Source organism: Geotrypetes seraphini, chromosome 5 (genome assembly GCF_902459505.1).
Source record: "Geotrypetes seraphini chromosome 5, aGeoSer1.1, whole genome shotgun sequence".
Taxonomy (NCBI): domain Eukaryota; kingdom Metazoa; phylum Chordata; class Amphibia; order Gymnophiona; family Dermophiidae; genus Geotrypetes; species Geotrypetes seraphini.
The window spans coordinates 150,734,025-150,754,748 of NC_047088.1; the positions used below are offsets into that span (position 1 = coordinate 150,734,025).

Genomic DNA, 20,724 nt, shown 5'->3' on the forward strand with positions numbered 1-20,724 from the left:
GACATAGCTCCAGGCCTTGGTAACTAACTACTGCCCTGCATGAAGTTTTGCTAACTACAACTAAGGTTGTTCTGCACACAAATTCAAAGTTTTTTCCTAAGTTGGTTTGCAAATACAACTTTAAACAGTCAATCTCCTAAACACTTTCCCTAAGCCAAGCACCCACAATAGTCTTGTACATGTTAAATCACAAACAAGCATTGTTGGCCTTCTCCTTAGAGTAATCTAAATCCCTTAGAAAAGTTCACTCAACTTTTTTACCATCACAGTAAGCCTGGGACTGCCACTGCAAACCATGAACTGCATATCTTTTACTTATGCCCAAGCAAACCTGACCTTTGAGGGTAATGTCCAGACATGGCTCTAAATATCAGAGTTAAGGCTGCATTTGTAGCCTATTAAAGTCAGCCTGTATGGAGAAAATCTATAGAGCTCTGATTATAGTCCATACATTCACATCTCACTATTGTTTGGAAAAGGAGTCTCCAACACAACAGTAAGTTTGGATAGTCTGTGCTCCAGAATCTGAGGTTTAGAATCCAACTATATCCCACCTAGGGCTATTTTCTTAATTTGCAGGTTGCCTTCATCGAGAGAGGATTCTTGCTTCCATAAACAATTTTGGTGTCTGCCTATTGGCAGCACTCTCTCACAACCCCCTTTAGGAATCTGTGGCCAGTAATTCCTAGTTGTGAGAACTTGTGATTTTGCTTGCCAGGTGTTCTCCCTGAAAAGCAGGACACAAGTCTAGAATAAATTGAAGAACTCAAGAGCCATGATGCAGCACAGAAAGCAATGCACAAAGTGGTTATATCAGGCAAAACTTTTAGGAATCTTCTAAGCTACATTTCTTCCTATATAGGCTCCATTGGATGACATCACCCATTTTTGAAGGTTTGTATCCTGTTGCTAATTGGGAGCATTTTATACACAACTAACTTGGTTTTCAGTGCAATAAGTGAAACATTCTAGATAGATTGGTAAGTGCCATCTGCTGAAGGAATCCTCTCTGCATTTTTTTCTCTGTTCCTCTGCTATACTGCACTGGGCAGTTTAGCTCTGTCTACAGTTTTTCCCTTCTGCACGTGTGCCAGCAGGAGTGTGATTGTTCTGCTTTCTACCTTTTATTTTATTAAGTGTTTTTTCATCCCTTTTTTCAGGGTTTCTTGTGCTGGAGCAATTATTCAGCTTTGCCTGCATTGAGATCACACAGACTTCGGTCTGCAGCTGACAGGCCTATCCCTGGAGGTACCTGTCAGCTAGCCTGCATTTACTTTACAGGAGCTCGGGGCTTTCCCCATCTTTCTCCTTCTGCCGAACAAAGGTTCGAGCACAGGCTGTTGGGCATCTGTAGGAGATTCGGCTGTGTCTTCTCATCTCTGCCCCTCCTTGAGTGAGTCCGTCAGTCCACAGGGGTGGAAGTGCAGTCAGGCATAGGGTCTGACTAGGAGCCTGAAGATCAGTGTCGACGAGACATTTCCAGCATAAGGCAGTGATTCTCCAAGTCCAGCTACTGTAAGAGAGCTGAGGCAGGCTGCGGTGTATTATCAGCACAGATCACAGTGAGGAAAGGCTGTCACAGTCTGTGAGGTGAATCGGGGGAGGTTTGAAAATCAAAGTTTTAAGGGTTTCTGCATGTCCCCCCTGTGTTCCCCTCAACTGAAAAATCCTAAAAACACCATTTTTGCACTTTGTTTGATATGAAAAATATTGTGATTTTGTCACAAATTTTTTAGTGGTGGCCATCTTGGATTTTTAGCAATCTTTTTTCCTAAAGTTCCCTACTTCTACAAAACTGCAATTTTTGCCTCAAAACCTGTTGGGATGGAATCCTTGGGCTCTCCTACTGTGAATTCTTGCCAGGATTGTGTAAATTTAGTGCCTTAAGAGCATCCTTGCACCATGTGCTACAGCCAGAAAAGGTAGCAGGGCCAAACATAGCCTCTACCATGCTTAAGCAGGTGACAACACACTCAGCTAGCCCAGTAGGGTGGCTTGGGGCTGCTCTTTCCATGTGAAATACAAAGTTAACTCATCTGAGGGTAGTTTTATGCCCCAGGAGCCAGAGGCGCGCACAGTATTTATGAAACAGTTGTAGAATGAGTTTTAAAGTCACTGTTCTTCCCCTGCATAGTTCCGCTCCGCCTCAGATGTGTCTCTCAGTGGTGTTGCTTCTATGCGCATATCCTCAGCTCAGCTGCTGTTCTTGTGCTGCCTGATCCTGATCTAGGAGATCCTTATGATGATCATCAGCTTGCTGACCCCTTATTTACAGGTGCAGCGCTTCCCGGAATGGGAGCCGAGGGACTGTGTGCCGGATCTGTGGATCCCTCAGGGGTTTGGGACCTGAGGACATTCCCACGGTTCTGCATTTAAGTCTACAGCTTTGCCAGTTCTTATTTCAGAGTCTTTGCAGCTGGCTCTGTCGACTTCTGTCTTCTGGCTTTGTGGAGTGTGCTCATAGTCTGCTTCCTTTCCCTGGCACCCTATGTGCATTCTAATCTCGGAGCAGTATGCCTCTCTGGAAGGTGCTCTTAGGATAGCAAAAGCCATGTCTTGCTTGTATCCTCTGCCAAAGGAATGCCAGCAGCTTCTGGGTCAGCCTAGGGTGGATTCTTTGGTTGTGCAGGTGACTAAGCGCACCTTTCTACCCAGTGAAGGGGGTTGATGCTTAAAGATATGCAGGACTGCTGTGTGAATGTGGTCCTCCAGAGACTCTTTGATTCAGCTGCTTTAGGATTAAAAGCTGCTTTGGCGGTGTACTTTGCTACACATGTCTGTCTCTCTTGCAGCTGCACATGCTGGAAAGTGAGGCTGTAGATCCTCCTTAACTTCTTTTGGCTGGGTTTCTGCCCGTAGGATGCTCTTGATTAGGCAAAGAGCTGGTGATTCCACTTCCCAAGCTACTTTGGCTAGACTTCCCTTTACTGTGCAGTTCTTGTTTAGCAAGAACCCGGACAATCTAATGAATGCTGTGGTGGGCGTCCGTATGTGAGTGCCACATCTTAGAGATTTTCCCAGGGCTCCCAGCAATGGTACGCTGGCTACAGGCGATCCCAGCCCTCCACCTCCCGTTCCATGTCCTCTGCCAAAAACGCATAGTGAAGCCAGGCCAACGGCAGACTCTCAGCATTCCTGCCTGCCTGGGTTCACATTTCATCTGACCAGTGGGTCTTGGACATTATTTGGTCAGGCTACAAGCTGGAATTTGCCTGGTCTCTCACAGCTTGGTTTGTGGAGTCTCCTGCAAGTCAGCCGGACAGAACACTCAAGGTTCAAGTAACTATTCACCGCTTGCTGGATATTCAAGCTATAAAGACGGTGCTGCCTGAGCTTGCGAGCTCAGGCAGATACTCTATATACTTATCATATCAAAGAGAGGCTCCAAAGATTGGAGGCCTATTCTGGATCTTCAGCACTTGAATGCGGCTCTCATGGTTGTGCACTTTTGCATGGAGACAATGCGATCTGTTATTGCAGCAGTGGCCATGGGAGAGTTCCTTGCATCTCTGGATCTCACGGAAGCTTACTTGCACATTCTGATATTTTCAGCCCACTGCAAATTCTAACGGTTTCATGTATTAGATCATCATTACCAGTTCTCGGCTCTGCCCTTTGGACTGGCAACGGCTCCCTATACCTTCACCAAGGTGATGGTAGTTATACAGCTTACTTACAGAAAATGGATCGGCAGGTACATCCTTATTTGGATGACTGGCTGATCAGGGCTCCCTCGTTGGCCTAGGGATGGCGCACGGTGAAGCAGATGCTCTAGGTGCTGGAGGACCTGAGCTGGATTGTGAACTATAGAAAGAGCAATCTGACACTCATGCTGTTGCTGGAATATCTGAGAGTCCTCTTAGACATGGATGCGGGCCGCATCTATCTACCAGAAGCCCGTAGGTAGAAACTGTGTGCCCATATTTATTCCCTTCTGGAGCAGCCAGCTCCTTCGGCATGGGACTATCTTCAGGTCCTAGGGTCCATGGTTGCCATGTTTGATGTGGTTCCTTGGGTGAGGGCGCACGTGCGTCCTCTTCATGCTTTACTCTCGCTGGGCTCTGCACAGAGATGCCTTACAGGTCTGTCTGCCTTGGACTGTGGAAGCTCAGGCCAGCATGGATTGGTGGCTTCTTTCACAGTTGCACTGTAGGGGCGTACTGCTGCGAATTGCCTCCTGGATCGTGGTGATGACAGATGCCAGCCTTCAGGGCTAGGGAGCCCACTTCAATCATTGTCCTGTTCAAGGGTTGGACGCCCTCTCAGAGGAAATGATCAATCAACCAGTTGGAACCGAGAGCCATTTGGCTGGCTCTGATGCAATTTCAGAAGACTCTGGAGGACCAAGCGTTCAGGGTCTTCTCCAACAATGCGATGGCAGTAACTTACGTCAGTCGCCAGGGAGGGACTCTCTGGCTTAGGAATCCCACCTTCTTTTCCTTTGGGCGGAACATCATCTCCAAGCGCTAACAGTAGCGCGTGTAGTGGGAGTTGACAAAGTTCAAGCAGATTTCCTCAGCAGATAGACTCTGGATCCAAACAAGTGGGTCCTGTCCACAGCAGCATTCTGAGTCATAGTGTGATGCTGGGGGTCAACCCAGCTTCGACCTCATGGCCACAACAAGAAACAAGAAGCAGATCGCTTCTTCAGTTGAAGATTCGAGCCCAGAAGCGAGTTGCTCGACTATTACAGCCTCAGGAGATTCTCTTGTATGTCTTTTCTCCTTAGCCAATGATAGGCCGGGTCATTCGGCAGATTGCAGTCCATCTGGGCTGCGTCATTCTGATGGCTCCATATTGGCCTCACAGACTGTAGTACACAGATCTGATGCATCTGAACAGGGATTGCAGCCTTCTACTGAGTACCCATCTGGACATGCTTACATAGGGTCCAGTCTGCATGGAAGACCTGGTTCGCTTTGCTCTTACGGCATGGCTCTTGAGTGCACAGCCTTAGAACACAAAGGATATTCTGTTGTGGTTATTGATACTCTTTTCAAGTCTAAGAAGTCATCCACAGTTCCTGCTTACGCTAAGGCCTTCCAACATTGCTGTGCTCAAGACCAGGTGGACCTTTCTTCAATTCTGATCTTAGTGATTCTCGTCTTGCTTCAGTCTGGCCGGGATAAGGGCCTTACTGTGGCATTTCTTTAGGTTCAGGTAGCCAGGCTGTCTTGTTTTAGGTCCCAGGATCATCACTCTTTGTTGGCGTCTCATCCTGATTTCATTAGATTTCTGAAGGGGGCTCTTTGTGTTAGACTGCTACTTAAGCACCCTTTCCCTTCCTGGGACCTTAATCTGGTGCTGTATAGCCTTACTAAGGCTCTTTTTGAGCCCCTTCGAGATGCTTCCCTCTGAGATTTGATGCTGAAAAAGGTTTTTCTGGTTGCCATTACTTTAGCGCAAAATGTATGGGAACTCCAAGCTCTTTCTTGCAGAGAACTGTTCCTCCATATTTCGGAGAATTGGGTTTCCCTTCGGACAGTTCCTTCCTTCCTGCCAAAGATGGTTTTGGTTTTCCATGTTAATCAGGAAGTGTGTTTGCCTGCCTTTCAGCCAGGACACAAGATTGCCTGTTGAAGAAACTGGATGTGCGCAGAGTGCTTCTGCGTTATCTGGAGATCACTAATGAGTTTCATCTCTCTGACCATCTGTTTGTACTGGTTTTAAGAAGGATTTGGGCAATTTCCTAGAGGAAAGGTCCATAGTCTGTTATTGAGAAAGACATGGGGGAAGCCACTGCCTGCCCTAGATAGGTAGCATGGAATGTTGCTACTCCTTGGATTTTGGCCAGGTACTAGGGACCTGGATTGGCCACCGTGATATCAGGCTACTGGGCTTGATGGACTATTGGTCTGACCCAGTAAGGCTATTCTTATGACTCATTCGGTTAAGCGAGGTGCTCCCGTTCCAAGGCCACGATTTCCAGATGGATCCATAGGGCCATTTCGTCAGCCTACATTCCCCTGTTTCTGTCAAGGCGCATTCTACCAGGTGTGTGGCTTCTTCATGGCCCAAAGCTAGAGCTGTCTCTTCTGAGGAGATTTGCAGGGGTTTCCCTACACACGTTTGCCAAGATTTGCATGGTCTTCCCTACACACGTTTACCAAGCTTTACAGAATGGATGTGGCAGCAAGACATGACTCTGCCTTTGGATCCTCGGTCTTACAGGCCAGCACAGCAAGCCTGCCCTAGCTTTTTGGGAATTGCTTTTGTACGTCCCATCTGTCTAGAATGTCTCATCTATTGCACTGAAAAAAGAGATTATGTACTTACCCTAGTAAGCTCTTTTCCAGTAGCTAGATGAGACATTCTAGACTTCCACCCTGTGCCTGCCTTCTGTCTCAGTCTGTTTATGCTTCTCCAAGTTGTTTCTTGAATGACTGTCAGCCCTTGGGATCTGGGAAGAATATTATAAATATGTTACTTTTTCTGCAGGAGTAGTTTGAGCTCCTTTGAAGCCTTTGTTGGCTGTTTGCAGTTAATGTTCTAATGTTACTTCTTGAGTAGAATGGTTGTTGCTAAACGTGATTGCCATAGGTGTCTCTATTTCATGTTTATTTAGTGTCTCTCAGTGCTTAGGTATTAACTGTAGGTGAAGCTAAGGAGCCCAGTGAAGTATAGAGAAAAAATGCAGAGCGGATTTCTTCTGCAGATGGTACGCGGCCATGGGGACACAACACATCTGTCTAGAATGTCTCTCTTATCTACTGGAAAAGAGCATACCAGGATAAGTGCATAACCAATTTTTTCTGTGTAAAAACTAAATAAGCAGGGGTTCACGTGATGATAAAGCTCTGACCAGACGTCTCCTGCTCAGCGCTGGGCTTGGGGTCCAGAGATGGACATTTCTGGTGCTGACAAGCTTTGACAGCTTACTTATTTCTTTGTTATTAATGGGGGGGGGGGGTGTGGGTTCAGGAGTCTCTTGTTCTTTCTGGTTTCTGGGGTGGAGTTTGAGTTGAATAGATGGTGGGATTTTGGGGGGTGTCAAGGCTGGGAGAGGAGGGAGTGCATGGGGGAGTATGTATAGCGGCTTGAGAATGCTAGGTTATGCTTGGTGTGCCATAGCAGTTTGTGCGGGGCCGCTAGACAGCTGTCCTCTGGGAATGCAGGACCACACACTTTTTTGTTTCTTGGGAGGGGGGACCTGGCTGGGGGGTCTCTTTCCTAATACATATAGGGCTGCGGCGCCTTTTCTCTTATATTGTGAGCCCAGTAGAGTATGGTTAAATTGAAAATATCCACGCTTAATGTGGACAGGATCCATTCCCCTATTAAGAGAAAGAAGGTCTTGACATGGTTTCGCAGGGAACATATTGACATGCCTTCCTCCAAGAAACCCACCTTACGGAAGCAGAACATGAGAAATTGAGAAGGGATTGGGTGGGAGAAGTCTATTACTCCTCCTATAGCAGCCGTCAACAGGGGGTAGCTTTTTTGATCCACAAGCAACTTCCCTTTCATATGCATAAAGTCATTCAGGACAAAGAGGGTAGATTTGTGATAGTCCTCAGGGAACTCTGGGGCCATAGACTGCTAATTTGTAATGTATATGCCCCCAACATTTATAGTCATCATTTCTTTTTAGGGCTGTTGGCAAGACTGGCACAACACCCGGGATACCAAATAGTCCTGGGTGGGGACTTCAATATCACGGCTGATCCCACTCTGGACTGTTCACCACCGAAACGTTTTCTGCAGGACCACAGTTGTAAAGGAGTTAATTTTTTGACCCAACAACTCGGGCTTCTGGATATATGGTGGTTGCTCCATCCAACGGAACATACTTATACTTTTTTCTTTAACCCACACAATTTATATACGCAGCTAGATTATCTCCTGTCTCCCTCCCTCTTGCCTATGGTGGATGCTATGGATATTTTAGAAGTCCCGCTGTCCGATCATTCTCCGGTGGTGTTATCTCTTCAGATAACGGCGGACCCCTCTGAGCAGATCTGGCATTTCCCTTGCTACTTATACAAGGATCTGGCTTTCCATAAGTATTTGTGAGCTCAATGGCTGGATTATTACGGTACTAATTATGCACCGGATCTTGATCCCGGCCTCTTATGGGAGGCCTCGAAAGCAGTCATAAGGGGTTTTATTATAGCCTATATTGCGAGAAGAAAAAGGAAACAGGAGGCAGACCTGCAGGGGTTGTCTGGGGAGCTACAAGAACTACGCAGATGCTACCAGGGGAGCCTATTGGACGCAGATCGCTCCCGACTGCAGGAGCTTCGTCTCCAGGTTGGCGCTATTCTTACGGCTCACGCCAAACGGGATATTTATTTTCACCACTACAGAATTCACACATGGGATGGGAAGCTTACTGGCCTGACTCGTTCACCCATATCGTAAATGGCAGGTGATTATGTCTATCACTGACTCGCATAGTCATACCCACATGACCACCAGCAATTTGTGAATTACTATAAAGATTTGTATGCCCTTAAGCCCTATGTGGAGACGGATTGGGATACATTTTTCCAGGATATCTTACTCCCTAGGCTTCAGCCTGATCAGATTCAGAGTTTGAACGCACTCATTACACGACAGGAGGTGGAGATTGGTATTAAAGGGCTTAAGCTTACCAAATCCCCGGGATCTGATGGCTATGGGCCTGAATATTACAAGATTTTGTCAGATGTCATCGCGCTTTCCCTGAGCACAGCTTATAATATGCTGCACTCCCAGAGGGGCCTGGACAGGTACAATATGGGCCATGTCATACTCCTTCCCAAGCCGGGTAAGGATGCCACTCTTGTGGCCCATATCACTCCTTAACCAGGACGCAAAGTTGTTGGCAGTTCTGCTGGCCAAACGCTTGAACACCTTTCTGCACCTCCTCATCCACGAGGATCAAGTGGGTTTCGTTCCTGGCAAATATGCCTCTATGAATCTTAACTACAGCCTTGATGGCTATTTATTCGAGGAGAGGGGGAGGTAGCATGGCAGCTTTCGTGGGCCTGGACATGGAAAAGGCTTTTGATAGCATATCCTGGTCATACCTTTTCTGTGTCATGGGGTAATATGGGCTGGGGGGTTGCCTTCTTGGAGTGGGTGCGTAGTTTTTATTTTTTCCCCAAGGCTCGGCTTCGTGTTAATGGTCACCTTACCCCTTCCTTCCCGTTGGAACGGGGCATGCGTCAGGGTTGCCCATTGTCCCTGCTTCTTTTTCTCCTTGCGATCGAACCCTTGGTGGTTAAAATTAGATTGGATCCTATTATTCTGGGCATCAAGATTGGTACCAGGAAGAGCTGCCTCAATCTGTTCGCTGACGACATCCTTTTATATTTAGAATAGGCTCCTTTACATTAGGGGCAGCTATAAATTTTTGCCTAGTGAGTGGATGTCTGCGTGGTGTGCGCAGTACTCCTTTTTATCTCTATTGCATGTGTCCCCACAGGCAGTGCCCATGGCCGGTCCTCAGTTCCACTTTCTGAAACCTCTCTGACTGACTTGGAGGTGGTGGTGGAGATAGCAACTGCGTTTCTTTCAGGCATCCCCTTTCCTCCCTTTGGTGGGCAGTGTGGCCTTCCCTCCGGGGATGGGTATCTGGAGATTCCAACAGTGGGAGTCCCAGGGCTGTGTCAGTCTGCGGCACCTTGCAGAGGGGGGGTATGGTGTTTTCCCCACTTTCTTTCAATTACAGGCTGCTTGGGAGCTCCCGGCTATGCAATTTTGGGTGTATTTACAAATCAGACATTATTTATCCCTGGTTCGCCAGTGGGGGGGCCCAATGGTCTTTAGGCAATTTAGACACTCAATTGGCACTGGTCCCTCCCCAGTTGAAACGGTTAGCCACCTGGTACGGAATTTTTAAGTGTGCCTCTAAGGCCCCATATCTAGACAGGGTGGTTGGTCAGTGGTCCCGGAACCTCGCAGTCGACTTCGACAGAGCCCAATTTTTGGAGCACCTTGCTAATCTCTCTCTTTTAGTGGGTTCCACAGACCTTAGAGAAATGCAATTTAAGATCCTGCACCGTGCATATATCTCTAAGAGCTAGGGGTAAGATTATGGGCTTGTGGGTTGATGCTACCTCCTCACATTGCCAGAAGACCAAGGGAACCCTCGTTCACATGTTTTTGGAATGCTCTCATGTGGCCCTATGGCTTCATGTTCTCCCCTTTCTAGATGACTTGGTGGGGCGCCAGGTTCCCCGAGACCCCAGTCTGCTGTTGTTGGGATATCGGAGGGAATTACTAACTGGGGTCTTTACTCTCCCACTCAGGAAGTTTGTGTACTCCTGTTGGTGAAGAAACTATTGCTCAGGTATTGGGTGGAGCAAACACCGGCTTCCTTTCCACATTGTTTGCAATTGATGACCGAGATGGCCACTTTTGAAATCCATACCTACAGGACTGCATTCTCTATTGATACATGCCTTTATGTGTTTTTGTGGAGGACGTTCCTGGGGGAGGCTGCGGGGGATGACTCCGTGGACCAGCCGAGCTCTTGATTGGCTGGCTCTTGGGAATCCCATGCTGACTACCTACTCAAGCCGGTGTGATTGGTGTGTGTTTGGATGGAGTACGTGTGGGGATTATATGGTGTGGCTAGTATGGTACACTTGGTTGGCTGCTGCATGTTGACTTGGATGTGAGTATGTGAGGGGGGGTCTGTTCTTTCTACTAAAAATTGTTATTGCAGCCTTGGCTAGGTCTCCAGGGGGGGGTAACTGCACCATTGTTTGCTGGGGCACGCCCCAGGCTCTGCTATTGTACCCTTGTTTACCATGGATCTTGTGTTAGTGGGTTGGGCTTTGCTGTCTTACTTTGTTTACGGTTGCCATTCCTGGATTGTTTGCACAGTTTTTGTATAACTTTGTCTTATCACCTTTGTTGCTTGCTGTGATTTTGGTTGCATTATCAATAAAAATTATTTTTAACCGCCCCCCCCCCCCCCCCCGAAAAAAAAAATAAGCAATGTAAACAACTATGAAATATAGAAACATAGAAATTGACGGCAGAAAAGGGCCATAGCCCATCGAGTCTGCCCATACCAATGACCCACTCCCTGACTTTTACTCCCCTATAGATCCCATGTGAATATGCCATTTTTTCTTAAACTCTGACACGCTGTTGGCCTCAATCACCTGCTGAGGCAGCTCGTTCCAATGATCAACCACCCTTTCGGTAAAGAAGTACTTCCTAGCATCACCTTGAAATTTCCCTCCCCTGATTTTCAGCGAGTGTCCTCTGGTTACCGAGGGCCCTGTAAGACTGAAGATATCATCTTTCACCTCTATACGCCCCATGATATACTTAAAGGTCTCAATCATGTCCCCCCTCTCTCTTCGCTCCTCCAGTGAGTACATCCGCAGTTTTTTTAGCCTTTCTTCATACGTGAGATCCCTGAGCCCCAAGACCATCCTGGTAGCCATTCGCTGAACCGACTCAATTCTCAACACATCTTTCCGGTAGTGTGGTCTCCAGAATTGAACACAATACTCGAGATGAGGTCTCACCATGGATCTGTACAGTGGCATTATGACTTCAGGTTTTCTGCTGACAAAACCCCTATGGATGCAGCCCATCATTTGTCTTGCCTTGGACGAAGCCTTCTCCACATGATTAGCAGCCTTCATATCATCGCTAATGATCACTCCTAAATCACGTTCCACCGTGGTCCTGGACAAGGTTTCACCATTTAGTGTGTAAGTTCTGTGTGGATTTTTTTTGCCTAGGTGCATTACTTTACATTTTTTAGCATTGAAGCCTAGCTGCCAAGTTGATGACCACTGTTCCAGCTGCCATAGGTCCTGCGTCATAAAGTCAGGCACACTGCTTTTGCCTACTATGTTACATAGTTTGGCGGCGTCGGCAAACAGTGATACTTTTCCTCTAAGCCCTTGGGTCAAATCTCCTATGAATAAATTGAATAGAATCGGCCCTAAGACGGAGCCCTGAGGTACTCCACTCGTCACTGCTGACGTTTTGGAGGGGGTACCGTTTACCATCACCCTTTGAAGCCTACCATCTAGCCAATCCCTTATCCATGTAGTGAATGTATCCCCTAATCCCATCGATTTTAGTTTGTTCAACAGCCTGCAGTGCGGGACGCTATCAAAAGCCTTGCTGAAGTCCAAATATATCACGTCCAGGGACTCTCCGGCATCCAGATGACTGGTCACCCAGTCAAAGAAGTCAATCAGATTAGATTGGCAGGACCTTCCCCTTGTAAATCCGTGTTGGTGTGGATCACGTAAATTTTCTTCGTCTAGAATTTTGCTTAGTACTTCTGATACCAGCACCCAGCTTACCTACACATGGTCACAATTCTTGCTACCAAATCTCCCCCCCCCCCCTCCTTTTATGAAGCCACATTAAGTATATTATCAGCTGCGGCAGTATTAGATCAGATGCACTTAGGAATTCTATGAGCATCGGAGCTAATACCGCCATGGCCAGCAATTAAAAAAAAAAAAAAAAAGAAGCCTAACGCAGTTTCATAAAAGGAGCCCTTGGTATTAGCAAACAGCAAGATCTGAGAAAGAGCAGCATATTTTTTTCTCTTTTCAACTGTATAGAAGAGTACTTTTTACATTTTGTAACAATGGCATGTTTTAGATTTATACTATGGCACAGAAGCTCTAGCTAGTTGTATTACTGGAGAATAGAAAAATAAGCTATTTTATTCTTGTTCTCGTTGATTCTGTAAATGTTTAATATAAAGATGTTTAGTAAAAATGGGAACATTTTATACTATTTAAAAGGAAGATTTATTTCTTAATGTCCTCCTCTCCCATGGTTTTTCTTACTGTAGTCAATCTCTGAAAAAGGGGGGCACAAATGTATCTGCTGTACACTTGGAAAAAGAATGCTCCACTACACCCCACCCCCAGTATTAAGTGGATATCAACAAAAAAAAAGTATTTCCTTACAGTATTGCATGGTTTTTTTTCTTAGATTATAAGAATGATCCTTGAGCTCTATCCTTCTAGAGAAGATGCGGTATATAAGCTTAAGGTTTAGTTTAGTTTAGTTCTTTCTTTTATAATGAAGCAAACCTAAGCTACTAGGAAATAAGAAACTCCCTGTGCAGAATAAAGTGAAGAGATTTCAAAACTTTATTGTGACAACTGCTGTCTACTACAAAAAGGGTTCCCCACTATATTCTTTCACGATGTAAATTCCCTCTTGAGCCCACTCATCTCAGTTTGGTGTACAAGCCATAAAGAAATTGTGAATAATTTAAGTTAGAACAGTTTCTTGTAAACTTTTAGGAACCTTTCTGCTGTGAATAGACTGCATTCTGTATTAGTGCTTCAGCTTTGGAGGGGACAGATGGCTGCTGTCTTAATTTGGCTTTCCAGTTTCAGAAAGCATAGGGTAGCTGAAGGATTGTGCCAGTACTTGAACTGTAAGGCTTCTGAAAAACAAATGTGGTAGAAATATTGCACAATAAATTCCAAAACCATGCACAAAAAAAATGTAGCTATGAAGTTTAGCGGACTTTTTTTTCATCTTAAAACACCTATCTACATGCCCATTGTATATTGTGGAAAATGTTAATGTAATTGTAAGTGGAACACCTGCTTTAAGGTGCATGATTTCACAATCAGGAGTAGAGAATGACACGAGGACCATTTACCGTGGTAAACCGTGGGTCACCGCAGTAAATCCGCAGGAATGGAGATATATGCAACTGGTTTACCGCAGGAATGGGGACAAGACTTTCACTGCCCCGTGGGAATGGGGAACAAGACCTTTTACTGCCCCGTGGGAGCGGTGAAAAGTCTTACTCCTGTGGTAAAAAAAATGCGCCTGTGTCAGACTCAGCATCTTCTCCCCAGCTCCTCTTGCGCCTATTTTATCTTCAGGAGCCAGCCATGCCACGATGAAGAGAGAAGGAACCTAAAACCAAAGCCTGAGGCCAATGTGATTTGAAGAACAAAATTACCAGACAACAAAAAGAAAAAAAATAGATTTATTTTATGTTTTGTGATTAGAATGTTTCAGATTTGAAATATGTATCCTGCTAGAGCTGGTATTAGACATAACTGGGAACTGCAAAGCCCAGGCTGTGCTTTTTTAGCTTCCAGCTGGCTTAGGGCTCTCTCTCTGACCAGGGGGCAGTTGCCCTAGTTGCACTTTCCTAACACTATTCTTGCCATGGGTAACTAAAGTATTCTGTTAGTTTGATTTTTCTATGTAGCATTCTGTAGTAATTTGGTTTGTTCAGTTTTCACAATAGTTAAGGGGATATTTGTGAAAGGGAGGGGAAATGGGTTTTGTTGAACCTTGCTCTTTTTTATTTGTTATAAAATAACAATTGTCAGAGGAGAAGCTTCAGCCCCCACACACGCGACTGCAGGGTGGCACAGGCAGGCTTCGCCGGCATCAGTTTCTTTTCTAAAGCACCGCGAAGGTAAGGGGGAGAGAGGGAAGGAGATAGATTTGGCCGGAGGGAGGGAAGGGGCCGTGCACGCAATTGGTGAATGCGCGCCTTTCCTCCCTTAAGTTTCTTTACGCCGCGAAGGTAAGGGGGAGGGAGGGAGATTCTCGGGCCACTGAACGGCGGTGAAGTGGTGAGAGGGAAGGGTGGATGCTGCGGGGATGGGGCGGTGAAGGGGACAGTGGGGACTGGGCGGTGAAGGAGAAGGTGGTCCGGTGATGGGGCAGTGACGGGGACAGATTTTTTCCTCATGTCATTCTCTAATCAGGAGTTCAAGCAGTGTTAGGGGAAATTAATATATTTAGTCTGGAAGGATGTGGTTAATCCAGGGCAATTTATTGACCTGTGCAGTTCAGTTTAGTTATTTGCTGATTACTTATTGTGTTTTGGAGTTGTTTTTTTTAATTATTATTATTATAACATTGTAATCTAGTTTAGGATTGTTATGTGAAGTAGAATAATCAATAAGGCAAAGATTAAAAAAAAAGGAGACCAACAGATGTAAGAATAGAGATCTAGTTAATGCAATATCAATGATTCCAACAAAATGCTGGGTAGTGTGTGCTATCTCTCTGTCTGCTGCTCCTCATTGACAAAACATCCATACTAGAGAGGAGTTGACTACTCGTCTGTCTGATTGCCCAGCCCTTCAGTAGAATCTGGTTTTACTTCCATTAACTTGATCTCCATGTCCAACCTTATCAGTTTTTGTTCAAAATCTTTGTGATGAAACTAATTTCCCTTAAAATAAAATTTTGTCACAAGAAAATATGCTGTGACAGTTTTCTTATACTTGATTCATTCTCTCATTAGCTATAGGATATTTTGCACTCTTTCTTGTAACTCGTGAAATTTCAATTATATAGTTGTATATGAAATCATTTCACAGTAGCATGTGAAGACAGAAGTGTGACAGCTGTGCTTTAGTGGATGATGTCTCATAGAGAAGTTCAAAAATAAACCTGGTATGTGACAATAAGTCAAAATATCAAACTCCAAAAAAATTGGCAGCAATCTTCGTGGAGGACTTAACCCCCTGCAACCAACTCACAGGAGGAGCATTTGTGTCTATTAAGGAAAATGAGAGAGAGACCTCAGTAGTACTGGGGAACTGTAGATCAGTGTTTCTCAACCTTTTCAAGCCTAGTACCACCTAAGCCTAACAATTACCAACCGTGTACCCCTGCCCAAACTCCGTCCCTGACTCCACCCCCATAATAATAGTACTAATTGTAACACAATTTCTTCCATCCATTTTTCATATACACATAATGTAATCTTATTACTACATAATGGTAACCACAAAATTAAAAAAAAAAAAACCACACAAAGTACACTGTACACACAGAAAATGTTAATTATTTATAGTCAAGCTTTTTTAAAAAAGAGGTCAAGGCAGATAACTTAAAATATATACAATCAGTAACAACTATAGAAAAATAGACAAATATAGAGCAAAATATAGACAGCAGATATATTTTCAAAACTGACATTTTGATCACTAAATTGAAAATAAAATCATTTTTCCTACCTTTGGTGATTTCATGAGTCTCTGGTTGCACTTCCTTCTGACTGCATCCAATATTTTTCTTTCTTTCTGCCTCCTACATGCTTCCTCTTCTTCAGACCTCATTCAATTCCCTAACCAACATCTCTCTCTGTCCCTCCATGACACCCCCTCTACTGCCACATCCAACATTACTCCTTCTCTTCCCCAGATCATGTGCAGCATTTTTCACCACTGCCCACCACCCTCATGCCCATTTCTCCTTCTATTACCCCTCTCCAGCACAATGCCACATCTCTCCCTCCATCACTATGTCCAACATACCTCTCCCTTTCATCCCCTTCAATTTATCCCTCTCCACCACCATATCCTACATTTCTCCTGCTCATCCTTCTATTCCCCATGCATCTCTACCTCACTCCTCTCTATGCTCAATTTTCCTTTCTTCCTTTCCCCATGTGCACTATCTCTCACACTCATGCCCAACAATTCTTTCTATTCCCTCCCCCATGTCCCAAGTTAGTGCCCCTTCCTCTGTCCATTCTGTGTCCCATGTTCATGCCCCCTTTCTCTTGTTGAATTCGTGCCCCCTCCCTACTGCTTTTGTCCCAAAATTAAGTTGCACCATCCACACCCACCCTACCTCCCTCCCCTGAAGCTTGCCTGCCCCCACTGAAGCCAATTCTTCCCTACCCACTGCACCCCCGAAGCCAACCAGCACCGAAGCTACCGATTCCTCTCACCTCCTGCACCTCTGAAGCTGACCCTGCCACCCAACACATTCCATCCCCTCCCATGCACCGCAGCAACTCTGGGTAGGGATGGAATGGGCCAGGTGTGTGCAGTGACTGCACACGGCTGGCCCACAAGCCTTCCCCCCATCAATTCTGATGTCGGAGATAAAGTTCCGGGCCAGCCATGTGATTGGCTGACCTGGAACCTTCTCTCCGATGTCAGAATTGATGTCGGGGAAAAGGCTTGTGGGCCGGCCATGTGCAGGGCTGGCCCTGCCTGGAATTGCAGCAACGGCTGAGGGGGGAAATGGAGAGTCAGGTGGCATGGTCGGCTTTGGGGGTGGAGGGGTGCAGCAGGCAGGGAGAGATCCTGGGTGGCGGGCAGCCCTCATACCCCTAACAGGCAGCCCGCATACCCCAGTACCGCATGTTGTGAAACACTGCTTTAGGCAACCTTAGAAACTGCCAAAAAAAACAGTTTGCAGACTCCCTCTGATTTTCCCATAGACCAGGGGTATCAAAGTCCCTCCTCAATGGCTGCAATCCAGTCGGGTTTTCAGGATTTCCCCAATAAATATGCATGAGATCTATTAGCATACAATGAAAGTGCAAGCAAATAGATCTCATGCATATTCATTGGGGAAATCCTGAAAACCCGACTGGATTGCGGCCCTCGAGGAGGGACTTTGACACCCCTGCCATAGACTGTAACAGTCTGTACTCACTAACATGCTGCGTTGCAAAGGTGCTTCAGCTCCTGTGTGAAGCTGGAACTTGGAGAAGGATACCACATCAAACAAAACTCAGCCTCCCACGCTGAAATCTTCTGACTGCCAGCTGGAGCGAGACCAGGCTGGACCTTTACCCCACTGAAATGTACACGTGAAGGAGAGAGGCAATACGCAGCTGGCACCCTGAAAGTCCCCTCACGGACCACTACAAGCCCAGTCAGCCTGTGTTCAAGCTCTTGAAAAAAATCAGGGGGCAAACTAGCTTTGAGAGGAACAGTCCTGGAGTGCCTAAATTATTACACAGACTGGCTAACAGGTACCAAAGAGTGATAGGCCTGCCCGCTATAGACCTCAAAACCACTTCTCCCAGGTAGAGTTACTCCAGAACTACTGGGAACTATGAAGTGCACCGAAAGCCAGTGGCGTAGTTAGGGGGGGGGGCAGGGGTGGTGGTCTGCCATGGTTTTGGTAAGGGCATTGGCACTGTCCTTCTCTCCATTCCCCTGCTCCAGCCCAACCCCCTGCCTTACATGTGCACCCCTTCCCTTGTACCTCTAATTTTCACTGCACGAGCAGCTTTATAAATTTTCTGCCCGCATTGATGTTTCCTCTCTCTGATGTCACTTCCGAACCCCACACCTAGGAAATGATGTCAGAGATAGGTGACGTGACAGAAGCAGTAAGTTTATGATGTTGCTCCTGCCTGGAAAATGAAAAAGGTACAGGGGAAGGAAAGGAAAGGGGGCACACGCCGGGGTGGGGGGGGCAGAGAAGAGGGTGAGGGAGGGACGCCACTCACCCTTTATACACCACTGCTAAAAGCCTTCAAAATTTGAAGAAAACTGAGGAAAGGAGTTGAAAACTGTGATCAATACCTTCTGCAAAGTGCGGTTTGGCTTCATTACCTACTTGTCTAGAATGGCACATTTATTGCACTAGAATGAGCTGTACTCACAGATCTGCCATAGAAACATAGAAAGATGACGGCAGAAAAGGGCTATAGCCCATCAAGTCTGCCCACTTTACTGACCCATCCTCTTAAGTCTATACCTAGTGACCAATTCTTCAGCTCGACCCTCGTAGGGATCACACATAGGTATCCCATTTATTCTTAAAGTCTGGCACGCTGCTGGCCTTGATCACCTGCACTGGAAGCTTGTTCCAACGGTCAACCACTCTTTCTGTGAAGAAATACTTCCTGATGTCGGCATGAAATTTCCCGCCCCTGAGTTTGAGCGGATGTCCTCGTGTGGCCAAGGGTCCTTTGAAAAGAAGATATCATTTTCCACCTCGATACGTCCTGTGATGTATTTAAATGTCTCAATCATGTCTCCCCTCTCCCTACATTCCTCGAGAGTGTAGAGCTGCAATTTGTTCAGTCTCTCTTCATACGAGAGACCCTTGAACCCCGAGATCATCCTGGTGGCCATCCGCTGAACCGATTCGACTCTGAGCACATCTTTACGGTAATGTGGCCTCCAGAATTGTACACAGTATTCCAGATGAGGTCTCACCATGGTTCTATACAACGGCATTATGACTTCAGGATTCCGGCTGACGAAACTTCTATTGATACAACCCATCATCTGCCTTGCCTTAGATGAAGCCTTCTCTACTTGATTGGCAGTTTTCATGTCTGCACTGATGATTAATCCTAAATCTCATTCTGCTGAAGTCCTAGTTAAAGTTTCTCCTTTCAAGGTGTAAGTTCTGCATGGATTTCCACTACCGAGGTGCATAACCTTACATTTCTTAGCGTTGAAGCCCAGCTGCCAGGTCGAGGACCATCTTTCCAATGTAAACAGATCCTGTGCCATACTATCCTGCAAATTGCATTCACTTACTATATTACATAGTTTGGCGTCATTGGCGAATAGTGTTATTTTACCCTGAAGCCCCTGAGTCAGATCCCCTATGAATATGTTGAAAAGGAGTGGACCCAGGACTGAACCCTGGGTCCACTCCGATGTTTTAGAGAGGGTACCGTTAACTACCACCCTTTGAAGTCTTCCACTTAGCCAATCATTGACCCATGCAGTTAGTGTCTCTCCTAACCCCATCGATTTCATCTTGCTTAACAGTCTGCGGTGTGGGACGCTGTCAAAAGCTTTACTGAAGTCCAGGTACACGATGTCCATAGAATCTCCCAAGTCCAGCTTCCTTATCACCCAGTCAAAGAAGCTGATGAGATTGGATTGGCAGGACCTACCCTTGGTGAATCCATGTTGACTGGGATCCCGTAGATTCCCCTCATTCAAGATCGTGTCTAATTTGTGTTTAATTAATGTTTCCATGAGTTTACACACTATTGATGTGAGACTCACCGGTCTGTAATTCGCAGCTATGTGCTGTGCCAGCATTAGTTTCTCACTGCAGCTGGAAATGGAGAAGGGATTTCTGCCTCAGACAAGCAAGGGAAGCTCCAGCCACTTGTCTTTATGGGCTGCCAAGAAACTCTCGATCCCTCACACATATTTTTTTTTGGTAGGGGGAGCACAGTCTACCTCTGCCAAGACTCCTGGGCAGTTGCAGGGTCAAATTAACTCACGCTTGAGTGTCTAACTGCACAGGAGTGTGTACCACTTCCAGGGGACCTAGCTCCAAGCTCCCAAGTGTTAATGTTGGCCAGCCAGGCAGATGCACTTTTTAAGCGTGACCCTCCTGGCTACAGACCCCAAATATCTGGCACTTCTCCCCAGATAGAGCTGTCACAAGACAACAAAAAAACATTGTATTAAATCCTGAAAATAAAAATCTAGTGCAGAGCAGATGAAAAGACATCTTCTCAACTCGCTTGCAGAAGACCGAGGAGAGTGGGGTGCTGCCCAGAGAGACAAGTGAACAGGGCGTAGAAAATGATTGATGTCTTTTGCAAGCAACTCACAAATTGAGGTGCTTAACCCTTCCACATGCTTTTTGTATAGGAAATGCATTACATGTATATATTTGCACCTTGAGTTTAACTGAGATTATCATTAGGGAGAAAATGGCTAGAATTCTATCTATTCCTCTAAAAGTTGCCATGGACACATTGGCAAGGCAACCCATGTTTGAATCACTAGATTGATTCAGCTCTCTCGTGACAAAATTAGATCAACTCAAAGATTCTGCAGTCTTGAAAAATGGTATCTATATGCTGCAATTCCCTTCCATACTACATAGGGTTGGTTGCATATTTTTCTAGTGTTATTTTTTGAAGGACATTTGCTGTCTGTCCAAGAATGAAAATTGGCCATCCATTTTACTTAGTTTTCTCTGGAGCCTAAAGACTAAGATTCTTTTTTGTGTAGATGTTAAAATACACAGGTTCACAAAAGTTATGTGAACTGCTGTTGGAAAATGTAAATTAAC

At 45.8% G+C, this 20,724-nt stretch overlaps 1 protein-coding gene across 1 annotated transcript in view; it reads left to right on the forward strand.

The window, feature by feature from the left end:
• Positions 1-10,926, forward strand: part of ICA1L (islet cell autoantigen 1 like) — a 99,615-nt gene extending 88,689 nt beyond the window's left edge. The window contains exon 14 of the mRNA XM_033945788.1: positions 7,592-10,926. The gene's annotated coding sequence lies outside the window, so the exon portion shown is untranslated. The remainder of the gene's footprint in view (positions 1-7,591) is intronic.
• The last annotated feature ends 9,798 nt before the right edge of the window (positions 10,927-20,724 follow it).